At 37.4% G+C, this 19,678-nt stretch overlaps 1 long non-coding RNA gene across 3 annotated transcripts; it reads left to right on the forward strand.

Moving 5' to 3' along the window:
• Positions 1–1,097: 1,097 nt before the first annotated feature.
• Positions 1,098–18,039, forward strand: LOC141668583 (uncharacterized). Of its 3 annotated transcripts, none has more exons than XR_012553094.1 (7): positions 1,098–1,271; positions 1,406–1,494; positions 16,927–17,016; positions 17,141–17,227; positions 17,368–17,454; positions 17,578–17,665; positions 17,749–18,039. It is a non-coding gene; the product is annotated as an uncharacterized LOC141668583 (long non-coding RNA). The 3 variants fall into 3 exon arrangements; XR_012553095.1 differs by having other exon boundaries at positions 17,578–17,660; XR_012553093.1 differs by having other exon boundaries at positions 17,578–18,039.
• Positions 18,040–19,678: the final 1,639 nt, after the last annotated feature.

A 19,678-nucleotide genomic window follows, 5' to 3' on the forward strand; every position in this document is an offset into this window, starting at 1 on the left:
AGTGGGGATTAAATGATTGTAAGTATTCAAACACAAAGTAATTAAACAAGACGGTTTAAAAACTTTTTGGTGGATTGATATTTCCACCAGAGATATATATACACTACGCCATAAGTGCTCAAATGCTATGCTTTTTTGAGTGTTGCAAGAAAATCATTCTGTTAGATATGTTTTTGCTTAATCTTCTCCTAGACTAGTCAAAAAGCATTACATTAAACAGAAATGTACTGTTTTGTTAAAATTGTTAGTGTTGTGACGTGCAACACCACATTTAAGCGTTGCATTATATTAAATTATTTTTGAGATTATAAAAATAGATATATTATCAAAGCAAATACAATAAGTTTAACATTTTAGTCAATTATTTCCTTAAAATATAAAATGTAATATTTTATTTAATTTAACATATTTAGAAATACATTTATATAAGTTTAAATCGTATTTTGAATTTTTGTAAAATTATAAATTTTGAAAAATAAAAAAAATCTAAAAAATATATTTTTTAATTAAAATATAGGTTTTTCGTTTAAGCGTTTCATTATATTATATTATATTATTTTTGAGATTATAAAAATAGATATAATATCAAAATAAATACAATAAGTTTAAAATTTTAATCATTTATTTAAAATATAAAATACATTATTTTATTTAATTAAACATATTTAGACATACATTTTATATAAGTTTAAATCGTATTTTTAATTTTTGTAAAATTATAAATTTTGAAAATTAAAAAAATCTAAAAAATAAAATATTTTTAATCAAAATATAGGTTTTTAAAAAAATGCAAGGCTAGGAGTTGTACCTAATCTTAGGCACAGAGACTCTATGTGGAACTCTAAACCACGCTAGACAGCTATTGTTTTGTTAAAAAAATAGGAATATAATATATGCACTTAATACTCTTTCTCTTTGACCCAAATTTTGGGCGGACAAAACTCCCCCCATTGCGAAAATTTTGGGACAAATTTCCCCCATTTCTCACTCTCATTTCCCCCCTTTGTCACTCTCATTTCGGACAAAACTCATTAGGTAATCTTCTCTCCCCCCTCCCTCCCTCCCTCTATCTATTTCTCTCTCTCTCCCCTCTCCTCTTTCTCTCTCTTTAATTTCTATTATATATCAGTTGCAAGCCATATTGTATTTGTTTTTGCAAGTACGTACAACGGCGAGGAGATAAGGCAACGATTATTCGTTTATCTTCTTATCGACTTTGAACAGGAGAAGGAAAAACGGCTGAAAGAAATGGTAGCAATCGCTAACCTCAGGTATTCCGATATGCCCCTTTTTGCTATTGGCTTATTGTTGATTTTACTGTTAACAAATTGGACTTGTCATTCCACAAGGTTCCTTGTTGGATATGTAGATGATTAAGATATTATTTACATTTGACAATGTGCAGAATGATCGAAGACATTTAATCTCTTCAAGGACTGAAGTATCAAGGGATCTAATTGTACCACAAATTCTAGAAGAAAGTAAGCCCTTCTGGTAACAAACGTTCCTTCGGAGTCAGCAATTATCAGTAATCTAGCTATATTTGTTTGATTGATATTTGTTGGAAGAATGCTAAATGTGGTTGAAACCCCTAGCCTGATTTATTTTAGATATTTTAAGGCCGTAAATGTCATGTTGATTAAAATAGGGTTGAAAAAATTAGGGATGAGAATGGGTGGGTTTGCAAAATCCAAATCCAAACTCGAACCCAAATGATTACCTGTAATAACCCCAAAATTTTTCAACTTTTTGTAACCCTTGTGAATAGTGTTTTAGCTGAATGAGAAAACTTTTCACGCCACACTATGTAGGGGTTCTGTTATGGATATTCTGGGATTTTATTAGTACTATATGAAGTATATAAGTGTATGTAAATATCGTCAGAACCCAATTCCGAACACTTTGGTTTTTCCCGGAAATCCACAAGATACGGAGAGAATTGAGTATAAGGTAACAGGATAAAAAGGATTTAAATTAAAGGATTATAATAGAGGATCATAAAAAGGAATATAATGTATTGAGAAAGGTCAAGGGAACCTAAGTAATAAGATCCCGGGTATGATCCTTCAAACGATAAACGAGAACGAAAGTTAAGCGAACCGTGCAACAGATCAGCGGTCATTAGGCAAACGATTAGGGAGTTAATCAAAGGGTTTAAGGGGAGTGATGTCATCCAACCAATAGAAAGGAGACAAGGAAGGGAGGATGACATCATAGGGGTGACATAAGCATGACATGGAAGGAAGGAGGTGTGGTTGATTTAGGACCACACAAATGCAAGGACAAGGTGGTAATTTGCTAAATGGAAAACAAAAACAAGTCAACCAACTAGCAAATCATTTCATCAAAATCAAAAAATCAACCAAGGCCTTGTTCTTCATTCTTTGCTCTCGGCCTTTACACATTTTCAAAGCTTAAATTTTCAAAAATCAAGATCCAAGCATCCTTAATTGGTAAGAAAATTCCCTAACCTTCTTTATGCTTAGTAATGGCTATATCATAAGTTTAAGCCACAAATTCTTTCTCTAGCTTCTTGATTTAATCATTGGAGAAGACAATGAATAGTGTTTTCAAGTTTTAACTTGAGTTTTTTTTCTTGTTTTCTTGAAGATCCAAGCTTTCTTAAGACTACTCCAAGCTTATTAAGGCTTCCTAGCTCAACCCACCACTTCAAGGAAGGTATACCATTTTCAAACCCTAGGTTCTTATATGTTATAAGGTGATTTTGATGAGTAGGATGTTATGGTATCTTGTTGTTATGTTTAGAGTTGAGATTTGGAATGGTGGTGAAATGAAATGATAATTTAGTGGTTTTGATTTAAAGAAACTTAAAGCATGATTAAAGTTAGGTTAAGCATATGTATGAATGAGTAATATTGAATTGTTTGGGATTGTTATGATGTGGTAAGGATGGGTGTTTGATGTGTGTGGATTTGAGGATGGTTTGTGTTGATTGTGGGTAGTTTAAAAAAATGGGAAATCGCGTAAACATAGCCGTCGTAATGTCCGATTTTCTTTGGACTGTTTTTGTGCATAGCATTAGGACCCGAGAACCCCCTGCTAAATTGTGACCACTGCCATGTTTAGATAGCTCATGTTACGAGCTTCGTTTTGATATGTAGTTCGTCCGATTCCGATTTATGGTTTAGGAGAAACGACCGTTTCAAGTAACGGTGTTTCACGAACGAAACTTTTTCCCTCGCCTTATTTTGGAATGTAGGTTAAAGACCAAAAAGGGTTAATTAATGTATGAAACATTTATGGTAAGTGTGTTAGGCAGTTGGTAAGTCATTCGCGAAGGAATCGCGTTAAAACTCGTAAAGGTCAAGTTATTAAAAATGGTGGAGCCGAGGGTACCCGAGTGACTTAAGCGAATCGGTGAGCGTAAAACTAGCATTAGAGTCTAAGTTAGTTAAAGCATAGACTTACAAGTGATTTTGGTTTAATTCCAACTTACTTGTTGTTTATAGGTTGCCAGACTCGTCCCGAGCCTTTCTCACCCCCAAGTCGCTCAGGCAAGTATTCTATCCGATACACTGTTGTTGTGATGTAAATGTATGTATATGCATTATCTTGTGATATTGCATGATTGTTATTTAGCAAATGTTGCGATATATTGTAGCATGTGATATGGTATATATGCATGCCTGTTTTATATTCTTGAGATATATATCTGTTGGTTTATTTGATAATACCTATGCTAGAGGATAGTTGTATCTTGCATATACCCTTAGTATAGGGACCCAAAGGTGAAAATATTTTCTAAAACCGGGAGTCGAGGATCCCGAGTAATCTTGTATATATGGATATGGATATATATATATATATATATATTTATATATATATATATATGGTTATAGTTTTCCAAACTATTAATCGAATAAGGTTTATTCGATAACTTTAAACTTTATGTTATTATTGAATATTATTTCGAATATTATTCAAGGGCTTATGACTCTTTTATATTATTTATGAATATTATTTGAATATTCATTTGAGGATGTATGACTCCTTTATTTTATTTAATGAATATTATTTATAATATTCATTCGAGGTATTATGACTCAGCGTATTTTATTTATTGAATATTATTTGAATATTCATTTGAGGATCTATGACTCCGATTATTTGCTGAGATTTATTCTTTATTTTATTAAAGAATAAGGTGTAAATAATCAAACTTATTTTCGATTATTCAAATAAAGATAATACTTTCATATAAGTATATCTTGGGTTATTTAATACTCGTTTCAAGTATAAATTTAATACTTCTACTTCAATTATTTTATAAAGATTATTTTTTTTATGGGAATATTATTTAAATAATAATATTCAGACATTTTCTAAATATTCTGGGGACTGATTTACTTCATTAAATCAGTTTTACTCCAAACACTCTTTAAAGTGTTTTCGAGTCTTTAAAATGATTTTCAAAAGATAGAGCGGATCCCAAAACTATTTTTATATTTAAGATCTTCCTTTTAAAAAAGGGGATTTAAATACTCGCTCAAAACATGGGGGATCCGGCTCGGTGGTGTGTTTTATATTCGCAACAAGGTTGCTGTCTTGGTAAAAGAGTTTTTTTGATTACTTACCCAATATTCGGGAAGTAAAATTCTTGGAACAAGTTAATCCATTAACAGGCATCGCCTGGGAAATATCGGTGAGTTTTCCTTTCCAACTAGATACGACTTCTTGGTGGAGCCGTATCAACAAGTTTCTACTTGGGGAAAGGGGGAAACGAGCTTTACGTTTCAGAGTCATGGATTTCATCTGAACTAGGAGTGGCGTAAGTGGTCGAGTAGCGCCGGCCCAGCCTTATTATATTGGCCCAAATGGCCTGGAAGTTCCGCTAAGGCGGTCCATTCCTTAGGAGTTCAGTGTTCGGTTGACAAGTAAATCCGACAGGTTCTCCTCTACATGTAGAAAATGGTGGGGTTGTACTACTACGACTGATCATCGTAAGTGGTCTTCCTGGCGCGGTAAACTCCCGTAATGAGTTCATCATCCATTTGGATAATTCTGCAACACTACCCGTAGCATTTCGATCGAAAGGCTACTAATGGGTGGTTGCCGAAGCATTGACAGGGTCAAACATTTTTATTGGTGTATCCATTGAATGAAGTATCTCGTAACTTCATTTCTTTTCAAAATATTTCAAAGATCAAATATTTTCAAGTTTATTTGTGGTCTCATCTATGGGATGACCTCGTGAATTTTATTATACTTTGAACGGTGATAGTTCAAGTAGCTTTATAAATGATATAAGTGTGGGGAAGTATTGGTAACTTCATTCCTTGTTTTTACTTATATCTAGTAAGTAATTATCTTACACACGATAAAGATTCTAGTAAGTATCCATTTAGATACTTGTATTATTGTTATCACTACATATTATCTTGCGAGCTGTAAGGCTCACTCTTGCTTTATTTCTTCATCACACAACAACAGTTAGGAGAGATGGCCAGACTCCAGCAGACCCAGCGCAAGCGCGTGGGAAGCGTCCCGCGTCTTCCCGCTGATATTGTAGCTGCTATAGCTGCAGAGGTAGATCCATTGTAGTTTAGACCATCTACTTTTGAGAATCCAATTATGTATAATTATAACTTGTGGCAGATAATGGCAATTAACTGTAAATTATCAAGTAATCATTTTGGGTTGTAATAATTTTAAATTGTGGATTCAAAGACTTGTACTTATTTCAATTTCATCTCTGAGACTATAACGAGTTGTGGTGTGTGTTAGTGTGGGGTCACAGCATGAGGGTATTTATTATTAATTAAGTAAAGTGATATTGTGGAAAGAAAGACCGTGACAACCCGGATTCCCGACCCCGGATCTGGGGGTGTTACAGAAATGGTATCAGAGCTAAGCGTTATAAACCTCAGAGATGATGCGACGATAAAATAATAAACTCACAAAGATAATAAGAACTCTTGCCAAGTTCATGGTCGGACTACTTAAAGTAGTACTGACAGCTAAAACCCTTACGGGAACCCTTATAAATATCATGATAGTAATTTAGCTCGTTTAATGTGTAGGCGCCTGAGATGGAGGACCCTGAGAGGTACGAGCGTGAGCATGATGAGGCATTGCTGGATGTTGAGGATCAGGAGGAGCCTGAGATGGAGGAGGATGAGGAGGACCCCTCAGAGGAGTCAGAGACAGAGGTTATTGCTATTCCAGATGAGGAGGACCCGGATGAGGTCCCAGTAGCTGAGGAGTGTGTTGGACCTATGGTAGTGTATGATGGTATCCCTTTACCCACACTTCCGGTGGTCAGAGCCCCTACCCCTCCACCACTATCTTGGATTCCTGATGATGACAGCTCAGAGACCCATACTTCCGAGCCTAGGCAGACCGAGGAGGCACCCTCAGCGGCTCCGGATTCACCACCTCTTGACCCTGCCCAGAGGCAGTCTTCGTTAGCTCATGGATATGTTCAGGATGTTTTGAGGACCCGAGTGGCTGTTGCCGAGGCCCGACTGGATGAGGCCAGGAGGGAGTTGGATGCAGAGAGGGCGGGTAGGCGTACCCGAGCTTATGAGACCAGGGCTTCTATACCCCGATCCTTGAGGAGGGAGCTTACAGGGATAGAGCTCACGTCCCGAGCGAGACTCAGATCTCTCCAGGGGGACAGGCATGGTAGGATCTCCAGGCGGCAGGCCGACTATATCTTCCGTCGTGCGATGGAAAGGGTTTGGGAGCTGACCCGTTCGGGTGTGTGATTCAGGATTGATGATGGATTAGTCTAGTTGTCTAGTTAGCCGAGGCCTTAGTAAGAGCCAATTTTCCGGGATAGTTGACTTGTATATAGCATCCCTTTTTCTGACTAGACAGATAGACTCTTGTGTATCACTTTTGGGACAGATGACTGTAGCACTGTTGTACTTTTGACCAGATCAAACTATGTATTCTCGCATTATGTATATATTTGTTTCCTTTCAGTTCAGTTCCATAGTGACGGGATCACTGTTTTATTATTGTTATTACTGCACTTCGTATTAGAACTTTCTTAAAATAATAGAATTGCGATATACGTTCTCCCCATTATAAGAGCTGTGCAAGGCACAATGTTGTATATGATTGTGACCTAACGTTGAATTTTTCCCAATAATTGTTTTTATTGTTATCAGAATCATGCCGCCAAGAAAGATTGGAACTAGGGCGAACCCTGGGTCTGAGGACCAGGGAAGCCATAATCAGGACAATAGAAACCAAGATCACAGTGAAGAGGAAGATGAGGATTATGTGGAACAGGATGACTCCCTGTATGAAGAGGAAGAGGAAACGTATGATGTTGAGGGATTCGAGGTAGAGGCTGAAGAAGGAGAAACCGAGGTTGAGCAACCAGTACCAAACCCAGGCATGGATCCCATGAGCCAGTTCATGCAACTCCTAAGACAGAATTTGGAACGTCAACCCAACCCACCCCCTCAAGGAAGTAACAATGCAGTGGCAAACTCTTTCAGGGCTTTTAAGTCCCTTAAGCCCCCTGAGTTCCACGGATCAGCCGACCCAGTTGAGGCAAGGGCATGGTTAAAGGAAATGGAGAAATCTTTTGAGATTTTGAGTATCGATGAGGCACAGAAAACTGTATTTGCTACCTACCTTCTGAAAGGAGAAGCTAACTACTGGTGGGAGGCCAAGAAAAACATGGAGACAGATGCTATTATAACCTGGGAGAGATTTAGTCAGTTGTTTCTGGGAAAGTATTTCCCGAGGTTTATGGAAAACCAGATGGAGCTCAAGTTCTTGGAGCTAAAGCAGAATGATTTGTCTGTAGCAGAGTACGAAGCGAAATTTACCGAATTATCAAGGTTTGTGCCGGAGTTTGTGAGCACCGAGGAAAAGAAAGCTAGGAGGTTTCAGCAGGGACTGAAACCATGGATTCAGAATAGGGTGGCAATCCTTGAGCTTACGGACTATGCCACTCTGGTGCAAAAAGCAACGATTGTAGAAGTCGGAAGTGAACAGATGCAGAAGGAAAGAGAGAAGAAAGGAATAAAGAGGAAAAGTATGAGCATGGGTGGAGGTTCCGCAGGAAGGAGCTTCCCAACTAGGTTTAATCGAGGAGCAGTGTCCCTACCAGGAAGGAACACTGGGTTTAAGCGACCAATGAGTGTGAGTGTGAGCCAGGGCGGCCAGAAGTCAAGAATGTCCTATTCCAACCAGTCTCGACCCCCATTGCCAACCTGTAACACTTGTGGAAGGAATCACACTGGGGAGTGTAAAGGAAAGCCAGTAACCTGCTTTAAGTGTGGGCAAGTGGGCCACTATTCTCACAAATGCCCTTCGTCAGCCCCTGCCGTCATTCCAACCACCACTTGTCATCAGTGTGGACGCCAGGGTCATTGGAAGAGAGAATGCCCAATGAACAAACCAGCAGCTTCGGGAGCAAGCAGGGCTGCTTCTAATAAGCCACCTACTGCGAGGACTTTCAACATGACAGTCCAGGATGCTATGAAAGATTCAGATGTGATAGCAGGTACCCTTTCTCTAAATTCAGTCAGTGCAAATGTTTTATTTGATTCGGGAGCAACTAAATCTTTTATATCAAAGGACTTTGCGCGTAGGTTAAGACTTAAGGCTAAACCCTTGATAGAACCCTTGCAAGTAGAAATAGCCAATCATGAGATTATTCCTGTTAACCAGATTCACCCCGCCTGCGAGATAGGCATAGGGGAGCAATCTTTCAGTGTTGATCTGATTCCTTTTAAATTAGGGGAGTTTGATGTGATTTTGGGAATGGACTGGCTATCTAGCAACGATGCTCAGATAGACTGTAAAGGGAAGAAAGTTAAGTTAAATATCCCCGGGAAGAAAGAAATTATATTTAGAGGAAAGAGGCAGACGCAGAAATTTTTGACTATGGCTCAGGCCAGAAGGATGCTACGAAAAGGAAGTGAGGCTTACCTAGCCTATGTGGTGGACACACAGAAGGAGGTGCCCAACTTACAAGATATTCCAGTAGTCAACGAATTTGAAGATGTATTCCCCCAAGACCTTCCGGGATTACCACCCGATAGAGTGATTGAATTTGCTATTGAGTTGGCCCCAGGGACGGCGCCAGTTTCAAAAGCACCTTACCGGTTAGCCCCGTTAGAAATGAAGGAATTAGCTATCCAATTGCAGGAACTCTTGGATAAGGGTATGATAAGACCCAGTGTGTCTCCGTGGGGAGCACCAGTTTTATTTGTTAAGAAGAAAGATGGGAGCATGAGGTTGTGCATAGACTATCGAGAGTTGAACAAGCTAACCATAAAGAACAGGTACCCATTACCTAGAATAGATGATCTGTTCGACCAGCTAAAGGATGCTGTTTATTTTTCCAAGATTGACCTGAGAACTGGATATCACCAACTAAAGATTAAGCCCGAAGATATTTCCAAGACAGCGTTCCGTACCAGGTATGGGCATTATGAGTTCTTGGTAATGTCCTTTGGATTAACCAACGCCCCAGCGGCCTTCATGGATTTAATGAATAGAGTATTTAAGAAGTACTTGGACAAGTGTGTGATAGTTTTTATCGATGATATTTTGATCTACTCAAGGACTGAGGCAGAACATGCAGAGCATTTGAGGATAGCTCTAGGAATACTCAGAGAGGAGCAGTTATATGCCAAATTCTCGAAGTGTGAATTCTGGCGGAATGAAGTACAGTTTTTAGGACATGTGATCAATAAAGAAGGAGTATTGGTCGACCCCTCCAAGATAGAGGCAGTCTCAAATTGGGAAAGGCCAACCACACCCACAGAGGTGAGGAGTTTCATAGGATTGGCCGGCTACTATCGTAGATTTGTGCAGGACTTTGCGAAGATCGCAGCCCCTTTGACACGACTTACTCGTAAGACAGAGAAGTTTGAGTGGACGGAGAAATGCGAGAACAGTTTTCAGGAATTAAAGAAAAGGTTGATAACGGCTCCGGTACTGGCATTGCCGGATGGAAAAGGAGATTTTGTGATATATAGTGACGCGTCGCACAAAGGATTAGGATGTGTGCTTATGCAGCACGGTAAAGTTATCGCGTATGCGTCGAGACAATTGAAGGAATACGAGGTTAGATATCCTACTCATGACCTTGAGCTCGCGGCAATAGTATTTGCTTTAAAAATTTGGAGGCACTACTTGTATGGAGAGAAGTGCGAGATTTTCACAGACCATAAGAGTCTCAAGTACATATTTACGCAGAAAGAGCTCAACATGCGCCAGAGGAGATGGTTAGAACTAATCAAGGACTACGATTGTGAGATTCTCTATCATCCAGGGAAAGCCAATGTGGTGGCTGATGCCCTTAGTAGAAAGGAAAGACTCAGAATGATAACGACCTCGGAAGAGTTGATAAGGGATTTTGAGAAAATGGAAATAGAGGTAAAGGTAACCGGAACCGGAACTGAAAAGCTTTTTGAGATCTCAATGCAGCCAGAATTATTGGAAAAGATCAGATTGTGCCAAGAGAAAATAATGAATGAAGACAGAAAGTCAATGGCTGGAGAAGAGATCCATACTGAGAAAGATGATAAAGGGATAATGAGGTACTCCTACCGAATTTGGGTTCCGAATGTTCAAGAACTTAAAGATGAGATTTTGGATGAAAGCCATAGTTCAAGGTATTCCATTCACCCAGGAAGTACCAAGATGTATAGGGATTTGAAGGAATATTACTGGTGGCCCAACATGAAGAGGGACGTAGCAGAATGGGTGAACAAGTGTTTAACTTGCCAAAGAGTGAAGGCAGAGCACCAGAGACCCAGTGGACTTTTGCGACCCCTGGAGATTCCCGAATGGAAATGGGAACAGATAGCGATGGATTTTGTTGTAGGCTTGCCAAGGACGAAAGCCAATCACGACGCCATTTGGGTAATTATAGACCGATTGACAAAGTCAGCTCATTTCATTCCTATCAATGAGAGATATACAGTCGATAGACTGGTGGACATTTACCTTAAGGAAATAGTGACGCGACATGGAGTCCCAGCGTCCATTGTCTCAGACCGAGACCCAAGGTTCAACTCCAGATTTTGGAGGAGCTTTCAGGAATGTGCGGGGACCAAGTTAAATATGAGTACCGCGTACCATCCCCAGACGGATGGACAGAGTGAAAGGACCATCCAGACACTAGAGGATATGTTGAGAGTCTGTGCAATAGACCTTAAAGGAAGTTGGGATGATCACCTGCCGTTGATCGAGTTTTCTTATAACAATAGCTTTCATGCTAGCATCGGGATGCCGCCTTATGAGGCCTTGTACGGAAGAAGGTGTCGATCTCCCTTATACTGGGATGAAGTAGGAGAGCGGAAGATGCTCGGACCCGAAGTGGTCCAAAGGACCAAAGATATAGTGGATCTTATCAGAGGGCGACTTGTAGCAGCCCAAGACAGACAGAAGAAATATGCAGACCTAGCCCGAAAGGACAAGGAATATGAGGTAGGGGACTTAGTACTGTTGAAAGTATCCCCTTGGAAGGGATTAATGAGGTTCGGAAAGAAAGGAAAACTAAGCCCAAGATACATTGGACCTTTTGAGATATTAAGACGGATTGGAAAGTTAGCTTACGAGCTAGCCCTACCCCCTAATTTGCAACAAGTTCATAATGTGTTCCATGTGTCAATGCTAAGGAGGTATCATCGAGATGCCAGGCACATAGTGGAGTACGAGCAGGTGGATATGCAGCCAGATCTAACTTACGTGGAGAAGCCAGTAAGGATTATGGATAAGAAGGAGCAGGTGCTTCGGAACAAGGTGATCAAGCTAGTCAGAGTACTATGGCAGAATCATAATGTGGAAGAATCAACTTGGGAACTAGAGAGCGCAATGCTAGAAAAGTACCCCCATTTGTTTTCTGTTTGATTCCGGGACGGAATCCTTTTAAGGAGGGGAGACTGTAATAACCCCAAAATTTTTCAACTTTTTGTAACCCTTGTGAATAGTGTTTTAGCTGAATGAGAAAACTTTTCACGCCACACTATGTAGGGGTTCTGTTATGGATATTCTGGGATTTTATTAGTACTATATGAAGTATATAAGTGTATGTAAATATCGTCAGAACCCAATTCCGAACACTTTGGTTTTTCCCGGAAATCCACAAGATACGGAGAGAATTGAGTATAAGGTAACAGGATAAAAAGGATTTAAATTAAAGGATTATAATAGAGGATCATAAAAAGGAATATAATGTATTGAGAAAGGTCAAGGGAACCTAAGTAATAAGATCCCGGGTATGATCCTTCAAACGATAAACGAGAACGAAAGTTAAGCGAACCGTGCAACAGATCAGCGGTCATTAGGCAAACGATTAGGGAGTTAATCAAAGGGTTTAAGGGGAGTGATGTCATCCAACCAATAGAAAGGAGACAAGGAAGGGAGGATGACATCATAGGGGTGACATAAGCATGACATGGAAGGAAGGAGGTGTGGTTGATTTAGGACCACACAAATGCAAGGACAAGGTGGTAATTTGCTAAATGGAAAACAAAAACAAGTCAACCAACTAGCAAATCATTTCATCAAAATCAAAAAATCAACCAAGGCCTTGTTCTTCATTCTTTGCTCTCGGCCTTTACACATTTTCAAAGCTTAAATTTTCAAAAATCAAGATCCAAGCATCCTTAATTGGTAAGAAAATTCCCTAACCTTCTTTATGCTTAGTAATGGCTATATCATAAGTTTAAGCCACAAATTCTTTCTCTAGCTTCTTGATTTAATCATTGGAGAAGACAATGAATAGTGTTTTCAAGTTTTAACTTGAGTTTTTTTTCTTGTTTTCTTGAAGATCCAAGCTTTCTTAAGACTACTCCAAGCTTATTAAGGCTTCCTAGCTCAACCCACCACTTCAAGGAAGGTATACCATTTTCAAACCCTAGGTTCTTATATGTTATAAGGTGATTTTGATGAGTAGGATGTTATGGTATCTTGTTGTTATGTTTAGAGTTGAGATTTGGAATGGTGGTGAAATGAAATGATAATTTAGTGGTTTTGATTTAAAGAAACTTAAAGCATGATTAAAGTTAGGTTAAGCATATGTATGAATGAGTAATATTGAATTGTTTGGGATTGTTATGATGTGGTAAGGATGGGTGTTTGATGTGTGTGGATTTGAGGATGGTTTGTGTTGATTGTGGGTAGTTTAAAAAATGGGAAATCGCGTAAACATAGCCGTCGTAATGTCCGATTTTCTTTGGACTGTTTTTGTGCATAGCATTAGGACCCGAGAACCCCCTGCTAAATTGTGACCACTGCCATGTTTAGATAGCTCATGTTACGAGCTTCGTTTTGATATGTAGTTCGTCCGATTCCGATTTACGGTTTAGGAGAAACGACCGTTTCAAGTAACGGTGTTTCACGAACGAAACTTTTTCCCTCGCCTTATTTTGGAATGTAGGTTAAAGACCAAAAAGGGTTAATTAATGTATGAAACATTTATGGTAAGTGTGTTAGGCAGTTGGTAAGTCATTCGCGAAGGAATCGCGTTAAAACTCGTAAAGGTCAAGTTATTAAAAATGGTGGAGCCGAGGGTACCCGAGTGACTTAAGCGAATCGGTGAGCGTAAAACTAGCATTAGAGTCTAAGTTAGTTAAAGCATAGACTTACAAGTGATTTTGGTTTAATTCCAACTTACTTGTTGTTTATAGGTTGCCAGACTCGTCCCGAGCCTTTCTCACCCCCAAGTCGCTCAGGCAAGTATTCTATCCGATACACTGTTGTTGTGATGTAAATGTATGTATATGCATTATCTTGTGATATTGCATGATTGTTATTTAGCAAATGTTGCGATATATTGTAGCATGTGATATGGTATATATGCATGCCTGTTTTATATTCTTGAGATATATATCTGTTGGTTTATTTGATAATACCTATGCTAGAGGATAGTTGTATCTTGCATATACCCTTAGTATAGGGACCCAAAGGTGAAAATATTTTCTAAAACCGGGAGTCGAGGATCCCGAGTAATCTTGTATATATGGATATGGATATATATATATATATATATATATTTATATATATATATATATGGTTATAGTTTTCCAAACTATTAATCGAATAAGGTTTATTCGATAACTTTAAACTTTATGTTATTATTGAATATTATTTCGAATATTATTCAAGGGCTTATGACTCTTTTATATTATTTATGAATATTATTTGAATATTCATTTGAGGATGTATGACTCCTTTATTTTATTTAATGAATATTATTTATAATATTCATTCGAGGTATTATGACTCAGCGTATTTTATTTATTGAATATTATTTGAATATTCATTTGAGGATCTATGACTCCGATTATTTGCTGAGATTTATTCTTTATTTTATTAAAGAATAAGGTGTAAATAATCAAACTTATTTTCGATTATTCAAATAAAGATAATACTTTCATATAAGTATATCTTGGGTTATTTAATACTCGTTTCAAGTATAAATTTAATACTTCTACTTCAATTATTTTATAAAGATTATTTTTTTTATGGGAATATTATTTAAATAATAATATTCAGACATTTTCTAAATATTCTGGGGACTGATTTACTTCATTAAATCAGTTTTACTCCAAACACTCTTTAAAGTGTTTTCGAGTCTTTAAAATGATTTTCAAAAGATAGAGCGGATCCCAAAACTATTTTTATATTTAAGATCTTCCTTTTAAAAAAGGGGATTTAAATACTCGCTCAAAACATGGGGGATCCGGCTCGGTGGTGTGTTTTATATTCGCAACAAGGTTGCTGTCTTGGTAAAAGAGTTTTTTTGATTACTTACCCAATATTCGGGAAGTAAAATTCTTGGAACAAGTTAATCCATTAACAGGCATCGCCTGGGAAATATCGGTGAGTTTTCCTTTCCAACTAGATACGACTTCTTGGTGGAGCCGTATCAACAAGTTTCTACTTGGGGAAAGGGGGAAACGAGCTTTACGTTTCAGAGTCATGGATTTCATCTGAACTAGGAGTGGCGTAAGTGGTCGAGTAGCGCCGGCCCAGCCTTATTATATTGGCCCAAATGGCCTGGAAGTTCCGCTAAGGCGGTCCATTCCTTAGGAGTTCAGTGTTCGGTTGACAAGTAAATCCGACAGGTTCTCCTCTACATGTAGAAAATGGTGGGGTTGTACTACTACGACTGATCATCGTAAGTGGTCTTCCTGGCGCGGTAAACTCCCGTAATGAGTTCATCATCCATTTGGATAATTCTGCAACACTACCCGTAGCATTTCGATCGAAAGGCTACTAATGGGTGGTTGCCGAAGCATTGACAGGGTCAAACATTTTTATTGGTGTATCCATTGAATGAAGTATCTCGTAACTTCATTTCTTTTCAAAATATTTCAAAGATCAAATATTTTCAAGTTTATTTGTGGTCTCATCTATGGGATGACCTCGTGAATTTTATTATACTTTGAACGGTGATAGTTCAAGTAGCTTTATAAATGATATAAGTGTGGGGAAGTATTGGTAACTTCATTCCTTGTTTTTACTTATATCTAGTAAGTAATTATCTTACACACGATAAAGATTCTAGTAAGTATCCATTTAGATACTTGTATTATTGTTATCACTACATATTATCTTGCGAGCTGTAAGGCTCACTCTTGCTTTATTTCTTCATCACACAACAACAGTTAGGAGAGATGGCCAGACTCCAGCAGACCCAGCGCAAGCGCGTGGGAAGCGTCCCGCGTCTTCCCGCTGATATTGTAGCTGCTATAGCTGCAGAGGTAGATCCATTGTAGTTTAGACCATCTACTTTTGAGAATCCAATTATGTATAATTATAACTTGTGGCAGATAATGGCAATTAACTGTAAATTATCAAGTAATCATTTTGGGTTGTAATAATTTTAAATTGTGGATTCAAAGACTTGTACTTATTTCAATTTCATCTCTGAGACTATAACGAGTTGTGGTGTGTGTTAGTGTGGGGTCACAGCATGAGGGTATTTATTATTAATTAAGTAAAGTGATATTGTGGAAAGAAAGACCGTGACAACCCGGATTCCCGACCCCGGATCTGGGGGTGTTACATTACCTGAACCCGGAAAAAACAGAATCAGATTCTAATGGATTTCTTATAGGATTCCGGTTGACCTGTAACCTGATTTTCCCCCACAAAATCCATAAATTGCTGCAAATTTCAGTATTCAAGTTCCAGTGAAATTGATATAACCTGTGTGGTATTAGTAGTTGTAATAATGTTCTTTGCGGAATCATAACATGTATCTGAAGTTGGTATGTATATGTTTACTAATGGATATTATTTCAGTTTATCTAACAATAAAAGATTTGTATGAGAAACAGAAAATTATGTGTGTTTATCATACCATTACTAACCTAGAAGTAAGAGCAACAAAAGAATTATAGTAGACCAAACTCAAATCTAAGAACAAAGTAATCAGTAATCACAACAAAAGTCAACCATTCGTGATTGGCCATCCAATTTAAAGGAGAAGTTATCTTGATTAGGGCATCAGATTAAGATATGTAATAGAAAAGATGGTTGTATAGGGATGAAGTGGGTGTAGAAGGGTAGTGGAAGAAATGTGGATGGAGAAGAGTTGTGAGAAGTGGGGAGTGGGTTGGGAGAGCGGGTGTAAATGAGAAACGGAGACCCCATATCTAAATGTTAATCTTGTAAATTTCTAATGTATGTAAATATAATATGAGATATTAAATGGGCTATCGATGTACTCATATGTTGGGTGGTTTATTATTAGGGACTTGGTTATTAGTTGGGTTAATAACAATGATGTACTTTATTATACATATTTGTTTGTTTATCTGTTTTGTGAACTTTCATGTAGTGTACCCAAAACGAGGCCTTGACAACTAGGAATTTGATTTTACTCTTTATGTTGCTTACTATCTAGTACATAATTACTTTGTTATCCCTTAATATGCATATTCGTGCCCTGCAATAATCTCTTAATATTTACAGGATATGTTTTCCATCTTAACTGAATTACGTTATGCACTTGTTGTACAAATGGCACTTGAAGCCCATGTGGGGAATGATAACTTTTGTAAGGTTGGATTTCACATACCAAATTTTGTATCAATATATTGTGGTATTTTAAATTCCGTAAAGTTTTTTAGTCTTGATATAATCTTCAGTGAGCACTAGTCCAATTCTCAGATGTTGAATTGTGCAGGCATTTCAAGTACTCTCTGAGTATCTGCAACTTTTGGACAGTTTTTCAGAACATTCAACAATACAAGAGATGAGATGCGGTGTTGAGGTGTGTTATGCGAATTTCTAATAATATATTCTTGCAGAGATGTACATAATGTTCATGTTAAATCATTCAGTACATGTACATCTTCTATGTTTCTAGTTTAAACCTTTGTATGACTATTCTGTCCTCAAAAACAATTTCAGATTTGGTTGGGTAAAACTCTTCAAAAGCTGGACTCACTTTTGCTAGGGGTATGCAAAGACTTCAAAGAGGAGAGCTAATTATCAAGGGTTGTGATTATTCTCTTAATAGTGACCTAATTACTTTATTCATGGTTTCTTCCTTTTTTGTTCTGGAAAATACGCTTTCCTTTTTTATAATGCAACATGATTCCATTTCTTTATTTTTTTTAGATGGCCTGCAAAATAAGAAAGTTCAGCCCTCGGTGTCAACTTCTTTGGTACTAGCTGCTACTATAGGCGTTGCAAAAGCAAAAGTTTAGTATGTGCTTAGAAAAGCATACTTTTTAATTGGAGATAATACAATGATATTATTAAAACTTTTGTCTTACTTCTGATTTGCAGGATTCACCAATTCATGTACCAGCAGAACAGTTTCTTACATTAAGGGTATTTGATACCCCACAAATTGTAATAGCTCTAGCTGCAATTGTAATAGTATCTTTTTGGCACATCGAAGAACTTGTAATGAATTTAGTAGTTAGTATGATGTTTGGGTTGTTGGATGTATTTTGTGGATGGAACTTGTAATGGGGTTGTTGGATGATGTTTTGGATGGCTAATAGAAATTGTTGAATGGTTATTAGGATAATGGGCTTCTGTAATTATGAAATATTATCTTGTAAAAATTTTAATTAAAGCGTTGCATTTGATATTTGGGTATTACATTATAAAGTAATGGTAATGTTTTTACCAGATATTGTGGTGTTGCATTAGCTATATAAGCGTTGCTTTTAATTATATTCTACTGTCCTAAAAGTTGATAAAAATTGTTGCATTACAAACTAGTGACGTGCCATGTGGACCGCTGCTGATGTGGCATGTGGGCCCCCAATGCTTACATGGCATTTTTAGTGGGGCTCACTGCTGACATGGTGCTTGTGTGGGGCCCACTACTAACGTGGCATCCACGTTTCACATGCTGACGTGGCCTTAATGTGGGCCCCACACATGGAGTCTTACATCCAGCTTATGTGAGAGCCCATGCTTTAATGTTGTATTTGATGTATATACTGTTGTATTACATCTATTAGACAATGCTTATTGGTGTTGCTATAGACCCCCAAAATGCGTTGCATTAGGCCTCTAATGGAACGGCCGCAGATGTAACACCCCTTGGTGTTGCATTATTGAAAATGCAACGCTTTTTTGACATAAGGCAACAACAGAAGAGCATAACATTTGAGCACTTATGGCGTAGTGATAAATTCGAGAACTCTATGATGCAAGAATGCACACAGCTGCTTACAAGTGTTTTTACAAAGATGAACAGAGAGAATTCCTAACAGATGTAACTTTATCTATTTCTCTGTTCAACTCCTATTTTCACTTGATCGATTACTAATAAACACTTGCTACGCTTGGTTTATATACTACCAAGTTACACATGAATAAGACAAACAATAAAAACAAGAATCTAGGTCTATTCACATGTTGCTTCATTTCTCTATCCAGCATCTTTGAATATCTTCAGTTAAGCATGGAAATGAAAATATTTCTTTGTTCTCTAAAACATGCAAACAGGTTGCCACATTCCTTTTTTATACAATCAACCCATGTGACTGTCAAGTCGCTTTTAACTGCTATTTGAATATATTATTCTTTAAGACTCCAGCATTATCCGTTGATACTACTTTTTGAGTCATCCGTTGAGTCTCAAGTGGATTATCAGTTGAAAGTATCTTGAGTCTTTTGTTGAAGCTTTAAGTTTATCCGTTGATGATGAATTCTTTAGCAGTTAACACTCTTTCACTTATACAGAATTACAAGGCATTTTTTATTTACAATTAGCCGATTTATTTTATATATCTTTCTAGTAGTCAACATGACTCATAGTTCACTATAACTTCTAAACTACTAAGTTATTTTTTGCATAAAGAAATGTGCTACAAACTTGTTTAATACAAGCTACTCCATCTAATAATGGTTACAAAAATCATTTAACTTATCTACTTAGAGTGTTTTGTTAAGTTATCGTCAAGCTTACAACATATTCCTAACATTTATTTAAATAAATTGATTAATTAATTTAATTAATTAATTTATTTATTTTATAAATAAATCTGAATTATTTTAAATATTTTCCAAAATTCGATATTTATTTATTTATTATTTAATTTTATTAATTATTTTAATAAATAATTAGTTTATTTAAATAATTTATTTTAAACCCGTCACTCTTATCCCCATCTCTCTCATCGACATCACTGTCTTTCTCCACGCCCACCGCTCGTCGTCATCGCTGCTCCACCGCCCCCGCCTGATTGTTCATCCC

The sequence above is a fragment of the Apium graveolens genome, chromosome 6 (assembly GCF_009905375.1).
Source record: "Apium graveolens cultivar Ventura chromosome 6, ASM990537v1, whole genome shotgun sequence".
In the NCBI taxonomy this organism is placed as follows: Eukaryota; Viridiplantae; Streptophyta; class Magnoliopsida; order Apiales; family Apiaceae; genus Apium; species Apium graveolens.